This window comes from Sorex fumeus, unplaced genomic scaffold, assembly GCF_029834395.1.
Source record: "Sorex fumeus unplaced genomic scaffold, SorFum_2.1 ptg000005l, whole genome shotgun sequence".
Taxonomy (NCBI): domain Eukaryota; kingdom Metazoa; phylum Chordata; class Mammalia; order Eulipotyphla; family Soricidae; genus Sorex; species Sorex fumeus.
In genome coordinates, this window is record NW_026606062.1 from 150,719 (window position 1) to 159,785 (window position 9,067).

Below are 9,067 nucleotides of genomic sequence, written 5' to 3' on the forward strand. Positions count from 1 at the left end.
AATGCAGGAAGAACAGTGGAATCAAAGAGATGTGCCCGGAGCCGGAGGTTCTTCGTCCTCTTAGCTATTTCTTTGATGCTCTTGAAGGCGTTCCAAGCCGCTCTCTTCCTCCTGTGCAGCTCAGGTGCCAGGTCATTTGTCTTGTTGACTTCTCGACCTAGGTACACATAACTGTTGCATTCAGAGATGGTGGTTACGTTGAGAGCGAATGGAGCATCAGGGATGAGGCTGTTTCTCATAAACATTGTCTTCGTAAGATTCAGCTGTAGTCCGACCTTTCCACACTCGTGGTGGAAGTCGGCCAGCATTTGTGCCGCTTGGCTAATGTTTGGTGTTATTAAAACAATGTCATCAGCAAAGCGGAGGTGGTGTAGTTGCTGACCATCTATCTTCACTCCCATTCCTTCCCATTCCAGTCGTTGCATGATGTTTTCGAGGGTGGCACTGAAGAGTTTCGGTGAAAAGGTATCACCCTGCCGAACCCCTCTCTTGACATCAATGATTACTTCTTTGTAGAATAGTGAGATCCTGGTAGCTCATGGAGGATCCTGATGTATTGAGTATGAATGCCATTGGCTAGAGTTTCGATGACAGCTTCCATCTCAACAGAATCAAAGGCCTTCTTTAAATCAATGAACATCAGACAGAGCGGCATCTTGAACTCCTGAGAAACCTCAATGAGCTTGGTTATCGCGGAGGTTCATGGGCCACATTATTTTCATTATAGTTTCAGGGATACAAAGTTCTAGCAACAGTCCTAGCACCGGTGTCAACTTCCCTCCACCAATGTCTCCAGGTTCTCTCCCACCCTCATTTTGCCTCCTTAACTGGAACATGTTAAACATTAATTATTGTAGTTTGGGTCCCATGCTCCAGTACTGATGGTTCTGTGGTTTAGATATATGCATATACCGCACCTCTACACCACCAATGTTCCAAAGAGCCCTCAGACCCTCTCACTGTAAACTCCTGCCAGCTTTTTCTTACTTCCTCCTTCAATTTCTCTCCTTTTCTGATCTTTTAATTTCTATACTCTAGGGCCAAGGCTTAGCTCACCTTTCATAACTTGCATCCCCTGCCTTGTTATTCTATATACTACAGATAAATGATACTGTCCTGTATTTGACTTTCTTCTTCTGAGTCATTTCCCTTCCATAATATCTCCCATTTCTATCCAAGTTTCAGTCAGTTGTATGACTCTATCACTCTGTGTGGCTGCGTAGTAGTCCACTGTAAATAGTGCCAATTAGAAGTTAGTGCCCATGGTAAACACCATCCCTTATATGTGATATGTGAGGGCCTGTTTCTCTTCCTATAGGAAAATATATCTCCCTCCTTTGTGATAGAATATCTTTTCTACTTGCCTGATGTTAGGGTGGACCCATGACCTAAAACTGACCACTCAGAGGAGGAATTCATTACTTAGGCTGTGGTGATTGGTTCAGCCATAAATGTAAAATTCAGGCAAGAGCCACCAGGCTCCTTTCATGAAGTTTGATGTGTGAGAGGTATAAATGAGTCTATTTTAGAATCAGGAGTCATTAGGATAGAGTGGACTGGAGACTATAAACAGACATCTTGCTGCCAGATAGAGAAAGAGCCTGGCTTTAAAATGCAGCAGATGGGGCTGGAGCAATAGCACAGCAGGTAGGGCATTTGCCTTGCATGCAGCCGACCCAGGTTCGATTCCCAGCATCCCATATGGTCCCCCGAGCACTGCCAGGAGTAATTCCTGAGTGCAGAGAGCCAGGAGTAACCCCTGAGCATCGCTTGGTGTGACCCTAAAAAGCAAAAAAAAAAAAAAAGCAGCAGAAGTGACGGAGTGAAAGGAGAGCGTTTGGGCATCAGCACAGGGTCCTGAGCCCACCTGGGTGAATGGGTAGCTGGCAAGCGTTCATTTACTTCATATTTCCTAGCCAGCACGCCACCTTCTATTCTTTTCTTTCTTTCTTTCTTTCTTTCTTTCTTTCTTTCTTTCTTTCTCTCTTTCTTTCTTTTTTTTAAGAGCTTCTTCAACTTAGATTTCTTTTTCCTGTAACCAATAGATAAGGATCGGTACAACTTCCAAAAACGCACACTTTATTCTTTTCAAACAAACCTATCTAAAGAGTTAGTACAAATGATGGATATTTTCCACTCAACACCAACACTAGCAATTTCTCTTGTAGGACCATAAAATAGTTTCCCTGGACTTCCTCAAATTTATAGTAGAAATCTTTTAATTTATCAATTACAGATTAGCATCCAGAAGAAAAGCCAAAGCATATGTTTGCATCCATGATAAGAACAAACAGTGCTAAGAACAAGTGGCTTAATGGAATTTAATTTTCTCATCGAAGTACATGTATGTTTTTGCAACCGTATTACCTAGTTAGACATCATATTTTTTCAGACAAAACTCTGTTCTCATTCATAACAAGAAAACCTGTTTTTCTTCGATTGAGAAACACTTGGAAATATTCTTTTTCTAGTGCTCAGGTTAAAAAGGAAAAGCTATAAATTGGAGAGGTTGGTAGTCTGTATTTGCAACTTGTACAAACTGTTTCTACTTCTTCCTGAACCATCAAAACACAAACCATTGTTGAAAATAGCTGGGCTGTTGCCAGACCACTTAAACCAATTCTAAAGATGAGTCAATAGATTTAAAATCCCAGGAAGTGAAGACTCTGAAACAGAGGAGATAGACCTGTGACCTTCTTTTCAATCTTCGTGCACTGCAATATAGAAAGAAAACTCAACCCACCCATGGGTAAGTTAGAAACCCAGTGGAATTAGTATGTGTGAGTGGGAGGTGTGAGAGAGAGGCATAGTGTGGGATACTCCTAACTTCAGACCTATTTCCAATCAAGTGAATGAACCATAATCTGATTCCATCTCCGTCAGTTTTCTTACTCAAGTGAGACTGTCAGGGTTCTGGTGATAGTTCTATTAAAAACCTCGATATTGATAAAGCAGTCTCTAGATCAGACTATCTTAATACTCAAAAGTGTGAAACACCACTTAAGGAAAACACATTGAGTTTGGAAAAATGATGACCAGCATTAAAGCCAAAATATATTTCTGCAAATTTAGGTGAGTCTGAGTCATCCTGGAACTCCGTCCTACAGAATAGTCTCTTTTATTCTTCTCCTTTAGTAAGGCAGTGAAAATGACCAAGTACTTACCTCAAAGCTGCAAGGCCAATCCTAAACTATTTGAGCCAGAAGAGTACGTAGCCTGTTCACTTTTCTAGAAGACAGAGCTACTCAAGATAGTTCTGAGGCTTGTTCAGGGTGTCTGATAATTCTTAGGAGTCATTTACCACCAGCTTGATGCTGAAATATAAAATATTTGTCACAAATTTCACTCACCAGCCTACATCAGCCTTTCTTAACATATGTGCTTTGACCAATTGAGGAACAGATGTTCCGTACAAATAGAATTTGCTACACACCAGAATTTGGGAAATAACATCTATTTCCATTCTTCTTGGAACATGTTAATGACCCAGATGTTCTACAATAAAAGATTAGTATTTTTCTGTATTTAGCAGAGAATTTGCCCGATGACTTTGACAAAGGAAACTCTGGTCTAGGGAATACCCACCAACCTGAGGAGCTTAACATTTCTGTGTGGCGAAGACAGCTAGATCTGTTTGGTATTTCTTCTGCCACATAAACTCAGGGCACATTTTTAACTTTGTTCTGAGCTCTATTGGGCCAGTGTAGATTTTATTTAAAATGTGAACTTGAAAGCTTACATATTCTGCTGAGGAAAAATTTCAAGAATATTGTTTCTGGTCTTTTTACAGCACAACCTTGGAAAGACCAAAGTGCCGTAGCCCAATGAAATTTAGCTTGTGGTTATTGGAATGAAACAATCTATCAATTAACTGTCTGAGTGAGTTTGAAATATGACTCCATGAGTCAGGATGGACCAAGCCAGCTCCCTGCAAAGAAGGAGTTATTAGTAACCCAAAGTAGAACTATTAGCCAATCCTGCAGAAAAGCTTCCAGGGAAATTGCTACACTTCTCCGGGACTCACTAATTCAAGTATCTTTAGGCAATAATAGAAATGCATAAAAATGCAATAGATGGGTAGCAATCATGTTGAATTGGAGAATATTTGCCTCCTAAAATATCTTCTAAACAAAATTCACTTCAGTACTGAATCAGTTCCGTGAGATGTCAGTGTGTAACTGTCATCACCTTAAGAAGGGAGGTAAGATTGAAGTCACAACAGCTACAATCATCTTGAAGAAGAAAGATGTCTTCCCTCTGGTAGGATTAGGGAAAAGAGTAATTGGTTATCAGCATTAGGATTTATGATTCCCGGTTACAACCTATGAGGTTTACATCTTATGAACAATATATGGATTTGCCATTTCTGTGAAATTGACTCAGAGGGAAATTTATTTAGCATCCAAACCGGACTGCTGACTATCAATTCCTTTAATGATTCAGAAGACACTAGAAAAACTCCAGCAATTCCTCTGGGGCATCACTTTGGTCCATGGTCTCATGATACCAGGGAACTCAAAGTGAGGAACCACAAGTGGAGGGTTTTTTTTTTTAATTTGACAATAAAAGTATTGAAGGAAGTTTGCTGTAGCTTGTAGCCTTGTGGAATTTTCTTGCCAAAACAAAAATGCTGGATCTTACATCACAATAAGATTGCTAAAATAATGGCTGCATGTTTGAAAATCAGTAATGACGGAGAAAATTAGGAAATGGACTTATTTTGTTTGTAAGAATTGCCAGAAATGTGTGCAGAAAGCAGGTTTTTAGGAGAGTAAAGGTTGTTATTAAAGAATAATTTCCTGTGGGAAGAGGTTTTACATGAGGGTACACATCCATCATCAGTGACGGGGAGAGAGGATGCCTTCTGAGACAATGGAAAGATCGTGAGCCACCAGGCTATGTTCTGATTCTGGGGCATTGTGAAACCTTCTTCCTCTAAGAATTTCCAAACGCCGAAAAATCTATTTGTGGATTCTCTAAGGGCAATGCTATTTTTTTCCCCCTCTGGCCTCAGAAAAAAACTCCCACAATGCCTTTTATTGTGCAGTACTTAGAGCAGCACTCATTAACACAGGTGAAATGTGTTCCCTGGAAGAACAATAATAACGGCCAGCATTGATTGAGTCCTGGCTATACATGTGTGAGGGGAATCGAGTGCTTTATCTAGCATGTCATTAATTTCTCTGCACCCTTTATTTGATAGCTATAGAGACCCAGAGAGGGTGAATAGCAGGTCCAAGGTGACATACAAGTGATGGGGGAGAATCCAATGTTCGTATGTTTTTCACTGTGCTTTGTACCCGGATGAAATTTATAGAAATGAACATATCTGGATAATAAATGTGTTTGGGTGTGGGTGAAGGTGTCTTTATGGAAATTATTAGACTGTGGTTTGGAAACTAGAAGTTGAGAGAAAATTTAAAGAATAAAACAGGCCTTTAGAAAGAGTGAGATTTAGTATAGATTGAAAATGGGTCAATCCCCTATGTCCTCTATACCATGAAGCCAAACCATGACAAATATCGGGTTATATATGTCCAAATTCTAAACCCTGAAAAAAAAATAGAATGTGATTTTTTTTGTGGCTTTTTGGGTCACACCCAGAGATGCTCGGGGGTTCCTCCTGTCTCTGCACTCAGGAATTACTCCTCATGGCAGTGCTTGAGAGACCATATGGGATGCCAGGGATTGAACTCAGGTTGGCTGCATGCAAGGCAAATGCCCTACCAGCCGTACTATCACTCCAGCTCCCTAGAATGTGATCTTGTTTGGAATAAGGGTCTCTGCAGATACAGTAAAAGTAAGAATCCCCCCCAAAACATCTTTGAATTTGGGAGGGTTTGTCCTATAATGGAAAATGCATAGAGGATCAAAGGGGGGAAATCACGTGATGACAAGCAGAGATTAGATCGATTTACCCAGAAACTAAGAAGGATCCAAAAGTGTAAAGGCAACTAGAAGCTAGAAGAGAGTCTACACATAAACCAGGAGAAACTCACCTTGCTGGTGCTCTGAGTTCAGTCTTCTGGTATGCAGGATTTGTGAGACTAAATTTCTATGTTTTAAGCCACCTGGTCATGATAATTTGCTAGGGCAGGCTTAGGAGTCTAATAGAGAGTACTGTGAGGTTGTGTCTGCTGTTCTTCCTCTAGCTCTCAGGCTGCATTCTGGGGAGACAGTATATATCTTTCTTGTTGTTTGTTGTTTTTGGGGTCACACCTGGAGATGCTCAGGGATTACTCCTGGCAATGCTCGGGGCACCATATGGGATGCTGGGAATCAAACCTGGGTCAGCTGTGTACAAGGCAAATGCCCTACCCACTGTATTATTGCTCCAGTTCTGACAGTATATATCTTTTCTTTTCTTTCTTTCTTTTTTTTTTTAAAATTTTGCTTTTTGGGTCACACCTGGTGATGCACAGGGGTTACTCCTGGCTCATGCACTCAGGAATTACTTCTGGTGGTGCTCAGGGGACCATGTGGAATGCTGGGAATCGAACCCGGGTTGGCCGCATGCAAGGCAAACGCCCTACCCGCTGTACTATCACTCCAGCCCTCCGGCAGTATATATCTTAAAAAAAAAAACTTTAATAATGGGGAGACTGAGCTGGATATTCTGGTTTGGGAGCTGCAAAGTGTCTCTTAATGGGAATGCTTAGGTGGGAGCTTTTGTGCTCTTGGCCTGAAATTGTCTAAATTGGCACTAAAACCAGACCATTAGTCTGAATTCCTCAAGTCCTCATCTTGATTCTTTCTGTGATCCATCCTTCTTAAACAATTTACTCACTATTAGTTTCCTGGTCGGTAAAACAGGGCTGCACCATCAACTGCTTTATCCCGCCACTGGCCGGAAAGACGGAGCAGTGTGCATTTAGGAAATGCCACAGACAGTAGCCTGTGAGATGTACCGAGCCTAAGAAACAGGTATCGTAATTGCTTCCCCATTCTCCAATCCCAGGGGTTATTGCAGACATAATTCTTGTATGAAAGAGTTAAGGAGAATTTCCCAGAAAGGGTTAATGTTGTGGCATCAACATGATGCAATGTCCCGGTGGAATCCGGAGGCAGCAAACCTGCTATGGAAACAGACCCCTAGGGCTTTTCAACAATGATCTGCGATATACTTTTACCGTTGCCACAGACTCAAAATACCCATTACGGGTCTGTAACGAACTGAAACACTTTTCCCCATGGATCCTCGTAACCGAACTGATGCTCCACTAACAGGCTCCTGTGGGTGAAAGAGGCATTTGAATGCGTGGACTGATATGAGCAGGTGTGAAAATGAAATATGTCCAGCCATTAGAAATTCCAGGATGTGCAGGGTCCAGAGGCACCCACCGTCGTCAAACCTTTTGATTGCTTCTCTGTTCTCGCAGGGTTTCACGAAGATACTCTCCTTTCAGTCTTTGATTTGGGGTCCTTTGGAAAATCTCTATCATCTTAGCTAGTAGAGGGGAGAAAGGTCATGTTTTCAACTAGTAAAGAAACCACACTGTTTTCTGTTCTTATAAACACTAAAACAAACTCACTGTCTACTTATTTATACTCCTCCCTGCCCCCCCCCCCCACACACACACACGCACACAAGGAGTCATTGATATTGATGGCCTCTTCCCTTGCAGCCCTGTTAGATGTTACAACCGTGCTTGTGACATCAGTTTCCCTTTCTGGAGCCAGTGTCTGCTGGAAGATGCTGGCAACACCCACCAAACGCGTCCATGTCCTGTAGTCCTGGTGGTGAGAACGTCAGTGAGCAAACACTAGTCAGAAGAGTTGAACAGAGGGCATGGGAGGGGAATGTCTTAGTCAGCTCACGTTGCCACAGAATTGCCACAAGATGAGAAACCTGAATAACGTTTCTTCTCCTAGTTCTAGAGAGCAGGAAGTCCAAGATCAGGGCACTGGCTCATGGGTTCTTGGTACGTCCCATTCCCTTCTCGGTGCTTTCTATGTGGCAGAGAAACCGTGTGTGGTTGAGAATTAGGCATCCATCATGATAACCCCATTTGGCTGTATTTGCAAAATAATTAATTATTTTGCAAATACAGTCATATTTGGAGGCAAAGAGTTCAAGATGTAAGTCCTGATCACAGTCTAGTATGTGTTATGCAGAAAAATCGGGATGAGCTTCCCTGAGGTTTTTTTTTTTTACTTTTTATTTTTATTTATTTTTTTAAAAAATTCATTAGTGAAACACCATGAGGTACAGTTGTAGATTTACAAATTTTTGTGCTTGGGTTTCAATTATACAATGATCAAATACCCATCCCTCCACCAGTGCCCATTTTCCACCACCACTGATCCCAGTATCCTTCTCCCCCACCCCCCATCCCACCCTGCCTCTGTGGCAGGGCATTCCCTTTTGTTCTCTCTCTCCTTTTGGGTGTTGTGATTTGCAAAAGAGGCATTGAGTGGCAGTCATGTTTGGCCATGGCTTGGAGGCCAGCCACACATGCTTCCCTGAGTTTTGATCTGAAAGCTAAAATAAGTGGAGGAAGGAAACTGAGGAGGAATTGTAGACTTTCCAAGTAGGTGAAAGAGCAAGGCAAGTTTCCCAATATTGGCTTCGGCAACCAGCAGGGAGATCCATGGGTCTGGAACTCAAAGAGAGAGACTGAAAGAAGAAGAGTTAGGGAAAGGTTCACAGCATGGAACAGATTGTCTCTCATCTGGAAAGGTCATTGGAAGACTCTGGGCAACATGATCTGATTTAAATTTTATTTTATTTTATTTTATGCTTTTTTTGTGTCATACCCGGTGATGCACAGGGGTTACTCCTGGCTTTGCACTCAGGAATTTACTTCTGATGGTGCTCAGGGGACCATATGGGATGCTGTGATTGAACCCAGGTCGGCCGCACCCTTTCCTTCCTCCTTCCTCCTCCCTCCCTCCCTCCCTCCCTCCCTTCCTCCCTCCCTCCCTCCCTCCCTCCCTTCCTTCCTCCCTTTTCTGTCACTTTTATGTCTATTTTATCTTCTTTTGTATGTACTATTTTCTGATAATCTCTGTCCTACATATAAAGGATACAGACTAAAATTTTAAATATTGGAAATATTGAATAAAT